The sequence below is a fragment of the Manis pentadactyla genome, chromosome 5 (assembly GCF_030020395.1).
Source record: "Manis pentadactyla isolate mManPen7 chromosome 5, mManPen7.hap1, whole genome shotgun sequence".
Classification (NCBI taxonomy): domain Eukaryota; kingdom Metazoa; phylum Chordata; class Mammalia; order Pholidota; family Manidae; genus Manis; species Manis pentadactyla.
In genome coordinates this window covers 30427923-30444261 of record NC_080023.1, presented here as the reverse complement: position 1 = coordinate 30444261, position 16339 = coordinate 30427923, and positions in this window count along the sequence as shown.

Genomic DNA, 16339 nt, shown 5'->3' with positions numbered 1-16339 from the left:
ATCTAAACTCAAAGTTTTTAAAAAATTTTAGTATCATTAATATTCAATTACATGAGCAACATTGTGGTTACTAGATTCTCCCCATTTTCAAGTCTACACCACATACCCCATTACAGTCCATCAGCATAGTAAGGTGCTATAGAATCACTGCTTGTCTTCTCTGTGCTATACTGCCTTCCCCATGACCCCCACTACATATGTGTGCTAATTATAATGCCCCTTATTCCCCTTCTCCCTCCCTTCCCTCCCATCCACCCCAGTCCCTTTCCCTTTGACAACTGTTAGTCCATTCTTAGGTTCTGTGAGTCTGCTGCTGTTTTGTTCCTTCAGTTTTTGCTTTGTTCTTACATTCCACAGATGAGTGAAATCATTTGGTACTTGTCTTTCTCCACCTGGTTTATTTCACTGAGCATAATACCCTCCAGCTCCATCCATGTTGTTGCAAATGGTAGGATTTGTTTTCTTCTTATGGTTGAATAATATTCCATTGTGTATATGTACCACATCTTCTTTATCCATTCATTTACTGATGGACACTTAAGTTGCTTCCATTTCTCTGCTATTATAAATAGTGCTGCAATAAACATAGGGGTGCATATTTCTTTTTGAGTTTGGGAGATTGCATTCTTAAATTCTTAGGAGTGGAATTCCTAGGTCAAATGGTATTTCTATTTTAAGTTTTTTAAGGAACCTCCATACTGCTTTCCACAATGGTTGAACTAGTTTACATTCCCACCAGCAGTGTAGGAGGGTTCCCCTTTCTCTGCATCCTTGCTAGCATTTGTTGTTCCTATTCTTTTCTATGTTAGCCATCCTAATTGGTGTGAGGTGATATCTCATTGTGGTTTTAATTTGCATTTTCCTGATAATTAGCGATGTGGAGCATCTTTTCATGTGCCTGTTGGCCATCTGAATTTCTTCTTTGGAGAATTGTCTGTTCATATCCTCTGCCCATTTTTTAATTGGGTTATTTGCTTTTTGGGTGTTGAGGTATGAGTTCCTTATATATTTTGGATGTTAACCCCTTGTCAGATATGTCATTTACAAGTACATTATCCCATACTGTAGGATGCCTTTTTGTTCTGCTGATAGTGTCCTTTGCTGTACAGAAGTTTTTTAGCATGATGTAGTCCCATTTGTTCATTTTTTATTTTGTTTCCCTAGCCCAAGTAGATGCGTTCAGGAAAAAGTTGCTCGTTATATTCAAGAGATTTTTGCCTATGTTTTCTTCTAAGAGTTTTATGGTTTCATGACTTAGATTCAGGTCTTTGATTCATTTTGAGCTTACTTTTGTGTATGGGGTTAGACAATAATCCAGTTTCATTCTCTTGCATATAGCTGTCCAGTTTTGCCAACACCAGCTGTTGAAGAGGCTCTCATTTCCCCATATCCCCATATTAATTGACCATATATGCTTGGGATTATATCTGGGCTCTCTAGTCTGTTCCATTGGTCTATGGGTCTGTTCTGTGCCAGTACCAAATTGTCTTGATTACTGTGGCTTTGTAGTAGAGCTTGAAGTCAGGGAGCATAATCACCGCTGCTTTATTCTTCCTTCTCAGGATTTCTTTGGCTATTTGGGGTCTTTTGCGGTTCCATATGAATTTTAGAACTATTTGTTCTAGTTCATTGAAGAATGTTGTTGGTATTTTGATAGGGATTGCATTGAATCTGTAGATTGCTTTAGGCAGGATGGCCATTTTGACAATATTAATTCTTTCTACCTATGAACACGATTGTGTTTTCATTTATTGGTATCTTCTTTAATTTCTCTCATGAATGCTTGTAGTTTTCAGAGTATAGGCCTTTCACTTTCTTGGTTAGGTTTATTCCTAGATATTTTATTCTTTTTGATGCAATTGTGAATGGAATTGTTCTCCTGATTTCTCTTTCTCCTAGTTCATCATTAGTGTATAGGAATGCAACAGATTTCTGTGTATTAATTTTGTAACCCGCAACATTGCTGAATTCAGATATTAGATCTAGTAGTTTTGGAGTGGATTCTATATGGTTTTTTTTATGTATAATATTGTGTCATCTGCAAATAGGAACAGTTTAACTTCTTCCTTGCCAATCTGGATGCCTTTTATTTCTTTGTGTTGTCTGATTGCCATGGCTAGGACCTCCAGTACTATGTTGAATAAAAGTGGGGAGAGTGGCATCATTGTCTTGCTCCCGATCTTAAAGGAAAAGCTTTCAGCTTCTTGCTGTTAAGTATAATGTTGGCTGTGGGTTTTTCATATATGGCCTTGATTATGTTGAGGTATTTGCCCTCTATACCCATTTTGTTGAGAGTTTTTATCATGAATGGATGTTGAATTTTGTTGACTAAACTCAAAGTTTTTTAAATCAATTTTGGTGTTGATTTTTTATGTTTAGAGGGAATTGCTAATTTTAAAAATTTGAATTGTCTTCATAATAAATTTTAAAAGCTGTGATCTTGTTCCTTATTTATTTATTCACATTTCACCAATGTCACTCTGCCTGCTTTTCCAGAAGGCAAGTGTTTTTATTATTTGTTTATTAGATATGCTTTCTAACTTGGACAAGTTTGGAAGTAGTAATTCCAAAATTAACTAATTAATGACTCATGAAGAAAACAACTGTCATGTAACTACATGATGTACCCTGAGTTATGCATAGGAACTATTGAATAAGTTAAATAACATATACAATCCACATTAGTTGTTTCTTCAGTTTCAGATAAAAGCAACTTCTTTGAGCTTGCTTAAACACAATCCCCAAAACAGAATTTATTCACATCATACTGGAGGAATCCCACTGAAACCAAGGAAAAATTATAGTGCATTGCTTTTGTGATGGGAACTCCTGGGACTTCATCAGCAGAATTTTCTGAACTTCCTTCTAGAACTTCTGTTGACATGACAGAACTCTCTCAGCCTTTCCTTCTTAGATGAAATTCTTGAGCATGCACACATGTGCATGTATGTATATGACAGAGAGAGATGGAGATTTGAATGATCCGAATTATCCAGATATCCACATCTCAACTTGTCAACTGGGCAGAATCACAGAATGAAAACAGTGGCCTGGTAATAACAGTTCACATTTCTTGGCCACTTACTGGTACCATATATTGTTCTAAGCACTTTCTTTTTTTTTTGAGAGGGCATCTCTCATATTATTGATCAAATGGTTGTTAACAACAATAAAATTCTGTATAGGGGATTCAATGCACAGACATTAATCAACCCCAAGCCTAATTCTCAACAGTCTCCAATCTTCTGAAGCATAACAAACAAATTCTTACACGGTAAACAAATTCTTACATAGTGAATAACTTCTTACATGGTGAATAGTGCCAGGGCAGTCATCACAGAAACTTTCGGTTTTGATCATGCATTATGAACTATAAACAATCAGGTCAAATATGAATATTCGTTTGATTTTTATACTTGATTTATATGTGGATCCCACATTTCTCCCTTATTATTATTATTATTATTTTAAATAAAATGCTAAAGTGGTAGGTAGATGCAAGATAAAGGTAGAAAACATAGTTTAGTGCTGTAAGAGGGCAAATGTAGATGATCAGGTGTGTGCCTGTAGACTAAGTATTAATCCAAGCTAGACAAGGGCAACAAAACACCCACGGATGCAGAAAATTTCTCTCAGAACAGGGGGGGTGAGGTTCTAAGCCTCACCTCTGTTGATTCCCAATTTCTCACCTGATGGCCCCCTGCAACTGTGCCTGTCTTAGGTTGTTCCTCCCTTGAGGAATCTAACCCGTCTCTGGCTAACCAGTCATCTTCCAGGGCTATACAGGGAAATGTAAAGTTGGTAAGTGAGAGAGAAACAATATTCTTTGAAAAGGTTAGCATTTTACTTGTTTGCAGATTTATGCCCTGTGGCTTCTATGCCCAGCATTTGTCTTGAGGTATCTTTACCACTTGGAAGAATTATGATACTTGGTAATTTCGATATGAGGCATGAATTCTACTTAAGGGTTGTAATTAGGAAGGAAGAAGAAAAGCTATAGAAGTAGCAGACAGTAGAAAACATGGGAAGATTGATTATTTCTTTGACATATCTTCTTGTAGAGTAACATAAGCATGTATAGGTTTTAAACTACTAATTAAATTGTGCACACATGTTAACATAATAGGAATACAGCTACATAATCAAAGCAACCTATAATTACCAGCCATATCCAGTGAAACCAAGAAAACCAGTTAGGCACCCTAGGCATTTGTGAAAACTTATCTATGATATGGTGGATATTGTCTAACTGAATTTGAATAGTTTGAGAAAAATCAGACAAATTAAAACAACACATTCCTGGGAACTGTTCACATCCCATATGTTCTTTTAACAGTAGATAGTCTGTAGTCACAAGATTTTGGAGCGCTGCAACTTGCACTTCTCCTAATTCTTGGTTGAGTTCCGACACTATAGATCCAGTCAAATTTGTTGTTTTACTGTATGCACAGGCCAGCTTAGATATCTCCTTCTTCATTCCAATGTCAAATCCAGGAACCGGTGGGATGACTGCAGCTACAACTGCAACAGTACCAGGATCTTTGTTGAAGTTTTTTGATGATCATCTTCTGGAATGACTCTTCAAGAGAATGTTGATGTCGAAAGTTCTTCTTCATATCGTATCTTAATTCATTTTCTGGGTAGCCAAATTAGGCTTTGATCCTCTGTATAAGCACAAACAAACCCTTTGCCCACACTTTCATATGCCTTTTATACCATTGTGAAGAAAAAACAGGAACTGCTTTTTTTTTTTAAGAGAAAGGAATATTATCAGAAAAATGTATTTCCATAGCTGATCATCTGACACCCTTTAAATGATCAAAATTAAGGATATTTAAAGCATGCATTAATCATTGATTTACAGTTAGTTTTATCCTATCAGGGAGTAATCCTCCTTTTCTTTTCTTTCCTTTCTTTTTTTTGTTATCATTAATCTACAATTACATGAAGAATATTATGTTTACTAGGCACTCCCCTATACCAAAACCCTTTGCACTCACTGTCCATCAGCATAGCAAAATGTTGTAGAATCACTGCTTGTCTTCTCTGTGTTGCACAGCCCTCCCCTTTCTCCCCACCCCCCCATTATGCATGCTAATCATAATACCCTCTTTCTTCTTCCCCTCCCTTATCCCTCTCTACCCACCCATCCTCCCCAGTCCCTTTCCCTTTGGTACCTGTTAGTCCATTCTTGGGTTCTGTGATTCTGCTGCTGTTTTGTTCCTTCAGTTTTTCCTTTGTTCTTATACTCCACAGATGAATGAAATCATTTGGAATTTCTCTTTCTCCGCTTGGCTTATTTCACTAAGCATAATACCCTTTAGCTCCATTCATGTTGTTGCAAATGGTAGGATTTGTTTTATTCTTATGGCAGAGTAATATTCCATTGTGTATATGTACCACATCTTCTTTATCCATTCATCTACTGGTGGACACTTAGGTTGCTTCCAATTCTTGGCTATTGTAAATAGTGCTGTGATAAATATAGGGGTGCATCTGTCTTTTTCAAACAGGAGTGCTGCGTTCTTAGGGTAAATTCCTAGGAGTGGAATTCCTGGGTCAAATGGTAAGTCTGTTTTGAGCATTTTGAGGAACCTCTATACTGCTTTCCACAATGGTTGAACTAATTTACATTCCCACCAGAAGTGTAGGAGGGTTCCTTGTTCTCCACAACCTCACCAATATTTGTTGTTGTTTGTCTTTTGGATGGCAGCCATCCTTACTGGTGTGAGGTGATACCTCATTGTGGTTTTAATTTGCATTTCTCTGATAATTAGAGATGTGGAGCATCTTTTCATGTGTCTGTTGGCCATCTGTATTTCTTTTTTGGAGAACTGTCTGTTCAGATCCTCTGCCCATTTTTTAATTGGATTATTTGTTTTTTGTTTGTTGAGGTGGGTGAGCTCTTTATATATTTTGGACCTCAAGCCTTTATCAGATCTGTCATTTACAAATATATTCCCCCATACTGTAGGGTACCTTTTTGTTCTATTCATGATGTCTTTTGCTATACAGAAGATTTTCAGCTTAATATAGTCCCACTTGTTCATTTTGCTGTTGTTTTACTTGCCCAGGGAGATATGTTCAAGAAGAGGTCACTCATGTTCATGTCTAAGAGGTTTTTGCCTATGTTTTTTTCTAAGAGTTTTATGGTTTCAAGACGTACATTCAGGTCTTTGATCCATTTTGAATTTACTTTTGTGTATGGGGTTAGACAATGGTCCAGTTTCATTCTCCTACATGTAGCTGTCCAGTTTTGCCAGCACCATCTGTTGAAGAGACTGTCATTTCGCCATTGTATGTCCATGGCTCCTTTATCAAATATTAATTGACCGTATATGTTTGGGGTAATGTCTGGAGTCTCTATTCTGTTCCACTGGTCTGTGGCTCTGTTCTTGTGCCAGTACCAAATTGTCTTGATTACTATGGCTTTGTAGTAGAGCTTGAAGTTGGGAAGTGAGATCCCCCCTACATTATTCTTCTTTCTCAGGATTGCTTTGGCCATTCGGGGTCTTTGGTATTTCCATATGAATTTTTGCACTATTTGTTCCAGTTCGTTGAAGAATGTTGTTGGTAATTTGATAGGGATTGCATCAAATCTGTATATTGCTTTGGGCAGCATGGCCATTTTGATGATATTAATTCTTCCTAGCCATGAGCATGGGAATAGTTTCCATTTGTTAGTGTCCCCTTTAATTTCTCTTAAGAGTGACTTGTAGTTTTCAGGGTATAGGTCTTTCACTTCCTTGGTTAGGTTTATTCCTAGGTATTTTATTCTTTTTGATGCAATTGTAAATGGAGTTGTTTTCCTGATTTCTCTTTCTATTGGTTCATTGTTAGTGTATAGGAAAGCCACAGATTTCTGTGTGTTAATTTTGTATCCTGCAACTTTGCTGTATTCTGATATCATTTCTAGTAGTTTTGGAGTGGAGTCTTTAGGGTTTTTTATGAACAATATCAGGTCATCTGCAAATAGTGACAGTTTAACTTGTTCTTTACCAATCTGGATTCCTTCTATTTCTTTGTTTTGTCTTATTTCCATGGCTAGGACCTCCAGTACTATGTTAAATAACAGTGTGGAGAGTGGGCATCCCTGTCTTGTTCCCAATCTCAGAAGAAAAGCTTTCAGCTTCTCGCTGTTCAGTATAATGTTGGCTGTGGGTTTATCATATATGGCCTTCATTATGTTGAGGTACTTGCCCTCTATACCCATTTTGTTGAGAGATTTTATCATGAATGGATGTTGAATTTTGTCAAATGCTTTTTCAGCATCTATGGAGATGATCATGTGGTTTTTATCTTTCTTTTTGTTTATGTGGTGGATGATGTTGATGGATTATTGAATGTTGTACCATCCTTGCATCCCTGCGATGAATCCCACTTGGTCATGGTGTGTGATCCTTTTGATATATTTTTGAATTCGGTTTGCTAATATTTTATTGAGTATTTTTGCATATACATTCATCAGGGATACTGGTCTGTAATTTTCTTTTTTGGTGGTGTCTTTGCCTGGTTTTGGCATTAGGGTGATGTTGGCTTCATACAATGAGTTTGGGAGTATTCCCTCCTCTTCTATTTTTTGGAAAACTTTAAGGAGAATGGGTATTATGTCTTCTCTGTGTGTCTGATAAAATTCCAAGGTAAATCCATCTGGCCTGGGGGTTTTGTTCTTGGGTATTTTTTTTTTTTTAATTTTTTTGTTCTTAGGTAGTTTTTTTTTTACCATTTCAATTTCTTTGCTCATAATTGGTTTGTTTAACTTTTGTGTCTCTTCCTTGGTCAGTCGTGGAAGGTTGTATTTTTCTAGGAAGTTGTCCATTTCTTCTAGGTTTTCTAGCTTGTTGGCATATAGGTTTTCATAGTAGTCTTTAATAATTCTTTGTATTTCTGTGCAGTCTGTCGTGATTTTTCTGTTCTCATTTCTGATTCTGTTGATTTATGTTGATTCTCTTTTTCTCTTAATAAGTTTGGCTAGAGGCTTATCTATTTTGTTTATTTTCTCAAAGATCCAGCTCTTGGTTTCATTGATTTTTGCTATTCTTTTTATTCTTCTCAATTTTATTTATTTCTTCTCTGATCTTTATTATGTCCCTCCTTCTGCTGACTTTAGGCCTCATTTGTTCTTCTTTTTCCAATTTCGACAATTGTGATGTTAGACTATTCATTTGGGATTGTTCTTCCTTCTTCAAGTGTGCCTGGATCGCTATATACTTTCCTCTTAAGACTGCTTTTGCTGCGTCCCACAGAAGTTGGGGCTTTGTGTTGTTGTTGTCATTTGTTTCCATATATTCCTTGATCTCTATTTTAATTTGTTCATTGTTCCATTGATTATTTAGGAGCATGTTGTTAAGCCTCCATGTGTTTGTGAGGCTTTTTGTTTTCTTTGTAGAATTTATTTCTAGTTTTATACCTTTGTGGTTTGAAAATTTGGTTGGTAGAATTTCAATATTTTGGAATTTACTGAGGCTTTTTTTGTTGGCTAGTATGTGGTCTATTCTGGAGAATGTTCCATGTGCACTTGAGAAGAATGTGTACCCTGTTGCTTTTGGATGTAGAGTTCTATAGATGTCTATTAGGTCCATCTGCTCTACTGTGTTGTTCAGTGCCCCCCTGTCCTTGCTTATTTTCTGCCCAGTGGATCTATCCTTTGGGGTAAGTGGTGTGTTGAAGTCTCCTAAAATGAATGCATTGAAGTCTATTTCCCCCTTTAGTTCTGTTAGTATTTGTTTCACATATGCTGGTGCTCCTGTGTTGGGTGCATATATATTTAGAATGGTTATATCCTCTTGTTGGACTGAGCCCTTTATAATTATGTAATGCCCTTCTTTATCTCTTGTTACTTTCTTTGTTTTGAAGTCTATTTTGTCTGATACTAGTACTGCAACCCCTGCTTTCTTCTCTCTGTTGTTTGCCTTAAATATGTTTTTCCATCCCTTGACTTTTAGTCTGTACATGTCTTTGGGTTTGAGGTGAGTTTCTTGTAAGCAGCATATAGATGAGTCTTGCTTTTTTATCAATTCTATTGCTCTCTGTCTTTTGATTGGTGCATTAAGTCCATTACATTTAGAGTGACTATTGAAAGATATGTACTTATTGCCATTGCAGGCTTTAAATTCGTGGTTACCAAAGGTTCAAGGTTAGCCTCTTTAGTATCTTACTGCCTAACTTAGTTCGCTTATTGAGCTGCTATATACACTGTCTGGAGATTCTTTTCTTCTCTCCCTTCTTATTCTTCCTCCTCCATTCTTCATATGTGGGGTGTTTGGTTCTGTGCTCTTTTTAGGAGTGCTCCCATCTAGAGCAGTCCCTGTAAGATGCCCTGTAGAGGTGGTTTGTGGCAGGCAAATTCCCTCAGCTTTTGCTTGTCTGGGAATTGTTTAATCCCTCCCTCATATTTAAATGATAATCGTGTTGGATACAGTGTCCTTGGTTCAAGGACCTTCTGTTTCATTGCATTAAATATATCATGCCATTCTCTTCTGGCCTGTAGGGTTTCTGTTGAGAAGTCTGATGATAGCCTGATGGGTTTTTCTTTATAGGTGACCTTTTTCTCTCTAGCTGCCTTTAAAACTCTTTCCTTGTCCTTGATCTTTGCCATTTTAATTATTATGTGTCTTGGTGTTGTCCTCCTTGGGTCCTTTGTGTTGGGAGTTCTGTGTATTTCTGTGGTCTGTTCGATTATTTCCTCCCCAAGTTTGGGGAAGTTTTTAGCAATTATTTCTTCAAAGACACTTTCTATCCCTTTTTCTCTCTCTTCTTCTTCTGGGACCCCTATAATACGGATATTGTTCCTTTTGGATTGGTCACACAGTTCTCTTAATATTGTTTCATTCCTGGAGATCCTTTTATCTCTCTCTATGTCAGCTTCTATGCGTTCCTGTTCTCTGGTTTCTATTCCATCAATGGCCTCTTGCATCTTATCCATTCTGCTTATAAATCCTTCTACAGTTTGTTTCACTTCTGTAATCTCCTTCCTGGCATCTGTGATCTCCCTCCGGACTTCATCCCTTAGCTCTTGCATATTTCTCTGCATTTCCATCAGCATGTTTATGATTTTTATTTTGTATTCTTTTTCAGGGAGACTGGTTAGGTCTGTCTCCTTCTCTGGTGTTGTCTCTGTGATCTTTGTCTGCCTGTAGCTTTGCCTTTTCATGGTGATAGAGATAGTTTGCAGAGCTGGCACGAGTGATGGCTGGAAGGACTTCCTTTCTTGTTGGTTTGTGGCCCTTCTCTCCTGGGAGAACAGCGACCTCTAGTGGCTTGTGCTGGGCAGCTGCGTGCAGACAGGGCTTCTGCTTCCTGCCCGGCTGCTATGGAGTTTATCTCTGCTGTTGCTGTGGGCGTGGCCTGGCTCGGGCAGCTACTCCAAAATGGTGGAGCTGCGATGGAGGGAGACTGGCCGGGAGTCTATTTATCTCCATGAGGTGCTCCGTGCTCCCTGCTGCCCAGGGGGTTAGAGTGCCCAGAGATCCCCAGATTCCCTGCCTCTGGATTAATTGTCCCGGGATGCTTCCATCCGGTTTTGGGGTCCCTGTCTCTTTAAGACTTCGAAAAAGCACTCACACACACACAAAAAAAAATTAAATAAAGAATTAAAAAAAAAAATGCCACTCGCTTTTCTTTGTCCTCCGGCGCCAGCCTCAGGGACCCACTCACCAGTCTTGCTGTCCTGTTTCCCTAGTATCCAGCACCCCACGCATGCACTGTGTCTGTGCTCTCGTGCGGTTGGCTGGGGCTGGGTGTTCAGCAGTCCTGGGTTCCCTCTCCCTCCCCGCTCCGATTCCTCTCCTCCCGCCGGGAGCTTGGGGGAGGGGCGCTCGGGTCCCGCTGGGCTGGAGCTTGTATCTTACCCCCTTCGGGAGATGCTGGGTTCTCGCAGGTGTGGATGTGGTCTGGATGTTGTCCTGTGTCCTCTGGTCTCTATTCTAGGAAGAGTTGTCTTTGTTATATTTTTATAAATATATGTGGTTTTGGGAGGAGATTTCTGCTGCTCTACTCATGCCGCCATCTTGGCTCCTCCTAGCCTAAGCATTGTCTATGTATTATCTCATGGAAGCCTCTCAATGACCCTAGAATCTCTTTAATATTTTGCCATATTAAAAAAACTATTTTTACATATTAAAAAAAATGGAACACAGATGCAATAAGAAACTGACCAAGACACACACTTCTTAAGCAATAGAGCTTTTATCCTAACAAAGACTGATTCCAGAGACTGTTTATTAAGTATTGGGCTCTACTGAATACAATTTGAGCCCCATTTAACCCAAGAGATGGGCTAAATGTATTCCACAATAAGTGTCTATTACAATGTCTTTTATCACTCAGGAAAATGAGAAATAACCAAAATCTCAGGTTCATGTGACACTCTATATTAATCTATAATGACTTTCATGGGTTCCAATAATTGTGCATACCAGAGAATTCTGAGCTATTATCTTCATTTTCCAAACAAAGCATCTAAGTCTCAGAACAATTGTTTGATCAAAAATGGACACAGGATTTATGCTTTAAAGAACTCAGAGTAGGAAACTCAGGACCCCTTAGAACAAGTCTCTCTGCAGTTCATCCCACTGGTAGGTCAACATGACATATTTCCCTACTGGGAAACACTCAAGCTGTTGACCCGAGCTTTTCTTTCCAAATGGCCTTATATTTATTTTTTCTTTTGACAAGTGCTTCTGTAGTTGATTTATAAAGCTAGAAAAAAATCTTAAATGTAGAAAAGAATAAGCACTTGACACATTAACAAGTAAACATAAAACTTTTATTTCTGAGGTTGATTTATGTACTTTCAATTAGAGTGTTTCTCTCTGGAAAACACAAAGAAAATTTTATTTTTAGACAAAACATATGAAGAAATAAAAATATCATAATGTTATCCTAAGCCAGATAAACTCATGTCTTCCAGCTGAAATGTTAGTTTCAGTAAACGAGACTGTATTCACCAGGTGAGTCTGTAAGAAGTGAAAGTGAACTGTGGGCATTAGAAAGATGGTGTGAGTTTAGGCCCCGCTGAATGACCATAAGGTATGGGGAAAGGGTGGGGGGAAAGAAATTCATAATACTACACAGGGCTTATCTCAGCAATAAGACCCTGATGAGTTACTGTGATCTCCTGAGCCCTAAAGGAGAAAGGTCCATAGGAAGGACATGTAGGAACTCCTTTCACTAAGTAACAGCCCAGCTGTGAGTCACAAGCAGCACTACCTTTATGTCTTTGTAACAAGGATATATTTAAAAGTGACTGAGAAGGGAATCCTCCTCATGTATACTGGACATGGCTTGTCTTTGGAGAATCTTAGGTCCTAAGAGAACATACACCTGCTGGGCTGCACAAGCTGCATATCAGTAGCAGCTGGAGTCACCACTGGTGTGGTAAAGGCAATAGCAGGAAAACAAAGTGGGAATACTCGTGCAGACACGTGCCCCTGCTGTGTGAGCATTCCCAGTACCACTTCCCATCTGACATCCTGTCTTGATTGATGAGATCACAAGTTACTTATACATCAGTTTTTTATATGGTCATTTCCTCTTTACAGGTTTTCCTCTTGTTTTCTCTAAAACTGCTCTAGAAGTTGTACATTTAATATCAAGTAATATATCTCATTCATTCATAAGAAATGTCATGTTACCTAACTGATAAAGATTAACATTCAGGAATTTTATAACTATCAGGGCCTGATATACAGTGTATATCACTGGGACATTTATAGCAAAAACTACCCAAATATGGTCTCTAAGTTTTATATTTTCCAAGGAGCAATTCTCTAGCCTGTCTCCATCCTTACTTTTCATGTACCATATAGTCTTAAAATGATGTGATTAAATCTAGAAAAATGAAACATCATTTCTGAAATGGAAATTGTTGACAGTTATCTTTTTATTGCAATCTTTGCATTTTCAGATTAACTATACAGTTAATAACATCTTTGTGTGGAAGAAAGTATTCTTGGAGAAACGCTCTTGTGAAGGTTACATGTATTATTTTTTAATGCTTCTCAGCCCTTCAGAGCTCTCCTGGCAACCACTGTAATATAAAATATGGATTTTACCAACAAAAGCAGAAGCTCAAACTCATTATTTTTTTCCTTTTGTATTAGTTCTGCCAAGTCCTTGAAGCCTGCAGTAGGAAAAAAAAAATCTATGTGTCTTTTCTTGTAAAAGCTAGCAGTTCAGTCCATCCACTTGAAGACTGTTATTACTGCATGGAAAGTTTCCCCTTAGGACAAAAGGTGAGAGTAATGTCAGATCATAATTTTAAATGACTGTAAACAGGTTGGTGGTGCTAAAGAGCAGAAGACTGAAAAGTTAGAAAAGTCAGATGCTAAGGAATTTTGTTCCTTAACCTCCTGTTAAAAAATTGAATACAATCCTCTCCTTTTAAAAATTATTATTATTTTTGGGCCTCATTAAGATTGTATCCAGCCATCCAGCCGTCCATCCCTCTATTCATTCATTCTTACTTTCTACAAACATCAATGAAATATTTTCTCCATGATCATTCCATCCTGGATGTTGCAAAAACAAAGAAGACAAGCACTTAATTGCAAGGAGCTTAGAAACTAGTCTGAAAGGCAGTCAGAAGACATACAGGTATAAAGTAATCATTTCTAGGACAGATGAAATATTACTACCAACCCAGTAGGCCTTGGGAATGGAGGCCGATTTGATCAAATAGTAACAAAAGAGCCTCAAAAGTTTGTCTTTGCTTATGTCCAACTATCGTCCTCATCTAAAGACACGTGAATATATGGGAATTATTAAGGATAGAGTGTAGAACAAACTGAAAACATGATCTTAGCAAATACTTAAGTCTTTCAAGAAGGTCGTGTTTGAGATTATCATCATGGAAGAAACACCAGTTGCTTCCCTGTACTGTACTCTATGATCCTTCAGTTAGATAGAGAGCTATAGGTGTGGCCATTAACATTCATAATTTTTAAAACATTACTTCACATACATTCATTTAATATATATTTAGTGAGAGCCAAGTACCAAGCTAAATGTTGAAGATATCATTTTGAAAATTAACATGACAGGAGCTTCGTGAATTGTCATTTCAGAGACAAAATGAATCCCTCCTAGATAACTGAATTTAAAGCATAGAAAACTCATAAATGATATTTTCCATGCAGACAACCTAAAGGTCATGCAGTGCCTAAAGGTCAGACTGAGCTCTCTTCTCTTTTCTGTTCTCTTGTCTATGTTATAATGTCTCCCCAAACTGTGGTTTGGGAAACAGGATATTAAAGCTTTTAAGTCTTTATAGAGACTTCTGAACTAAATGGGCCTTCACTTAGCCAATTTGCCATTTCTTTTTTGAAGTTAATATCATTCAACATAGTGTACTCAGAAGCACAAGTATATAAATCTGCCTGAAGATAGTGAAAGTGACTGTCACCATGCGGTACATTTTTTGTATAGTACAAAACAGATGTGGTGATCATACACATGCAATCCTGAATCAGGAGACTCTGGATAAGACTGATGTATTTTCCAATGTACCTATGTTGTCCTATTTTTTTTTCTTATTGTCTTGAACTTTGGGGTCAGAGCACACCCCTGTGAATTAGGTTACTTTGGTTTTTCCCTAAGAGATTTGATGTTCTCACTGTCACTCATCTTAGACAAATAAGATCCCGAGTTGACCTAGGGTTTTTAGAAGTGGGGGGAAAAAATGTGCTCTCTGGGTCTGGGTAGAAACAGGAGATGGAGAAGAGAGAGGACATCTTCCAGATTATAAGTGTTTCTAAATGTCTGGAGAAGGGTGGTGTGTTCTTCTCTAAACTACACAGACCTGATATAAACCAAAGAACTGGTCCAGCAAGAGACCCCAGGATAGGTCTGGCCTTGGCATTGGTTTTTGGGTTGCTTATTGTGGTCCCCTTTGATGATTATTCACCTTCCAACCATGTAAAAGTCAACCCTGGTTTCAATTTCGCTATGTAAACTTGGACGTGGAAAAATTTCCCTGCACTGAGTTTCTGCCTGACATTGGACAGGGGCAGCAAGGCTGCTATGGTTGAAGAGGGTGGAGAGCCATCTCAACAGCCACATCAGAAGCAGAGCTCAGGCCACCGTGGCAAGACCTGGTGAATGGGGTGAAGTGAGGTGAGGGATCTTCATCCTGAACACAGCTGAGGCCCTGGGAATACTTGTTAAAAATAGCCAGGAGATACTTTGGGTTTGGGCTACTGTGAATGTAAGACAATTGTCTCAGTCCTTATAATTCTGAAATAAAAATTAAGTGCTGTGCTATTTTGTAGTCCCAGCTTAAAGAGGCCTGAGATATATGGCTCCTCAGACAATTCTTGCTGTGTTTACTTGGTTAGTTTTTTCACAGCTCAACTGTACATGACATGGTGCTATTGACTTCCCAGCCTCTTCCAATGGTGCCCTCTGGAACCGTGTGGAGACTATCTGCACTGATTGATTCAGTGACCTTGTCAGGCAGCCGCCTTTGGTGTCCAGCTTTACGTACATGAATTCTTCATATGCAGAAGTTAGTTTAATGCACCGTGTATCTTATCTTTAACATTCTTGCTAGCCATCTGAATTCCATGGCTTAGATTTCCCATTCTATCCCATTCTATTGACAATCTGTCTTCACAGACATAATAGAGTTCTGAACACAAATCATTTTTTAAAAAAGCATCATTAGCAGATGCAATCCAATATTCTGCCAGTATGTCTATTTCCTGGGAAATGTGATTTTTATTTTTATTTCTATTTTCCATTTTCCTTCTTTCATTATCTTCTAATGGTGCTGGAATGTCTAAAGAAGTAGGTAAATACCTTGTTTCAAGTTTGCTTGCTGATTAAAATAAAAAGAATAAAGCCATATACATTTCAGAGTTTTGCAGAAGGGCTCATAAACAATTTATCAGGTCCCAAATGTGTCACTAGGTATATGAGAACTGTTTAGGGGAGCCTACCTTCTTTCAAACTTGAAACGTGCTATTATATTTAAAATTAAACTTTTTATTTTATTTATTACTAGTAGGTGTAGCTGGTTTTATGATTCAAATTTTTTGGAATTTAGTTTCAAAATTGCATGGGGAGAAGCTTGCCTGGGACTTTATATCAACTTGCTTTGGTTGTAAGTGCATAGTGTTTGTGTGTGTGTGTGTGTGTGTGACCCCTATGACCTTCTGCTTAGAATAATGGTATGGGCCATCTACTTCTGAATGTGCTGCAGGAAGCTGGCGATTCAGAATTGAATTTTGTATTTTCTTTAGCCAAAGTTTCCTTCCAGTTAAACCTGTGGGATTTTTTATTTAACACTTCCCTGCTCTTATTCTCCATCCCAATCCTTGCTGTTTCGCCAACTCTTAGA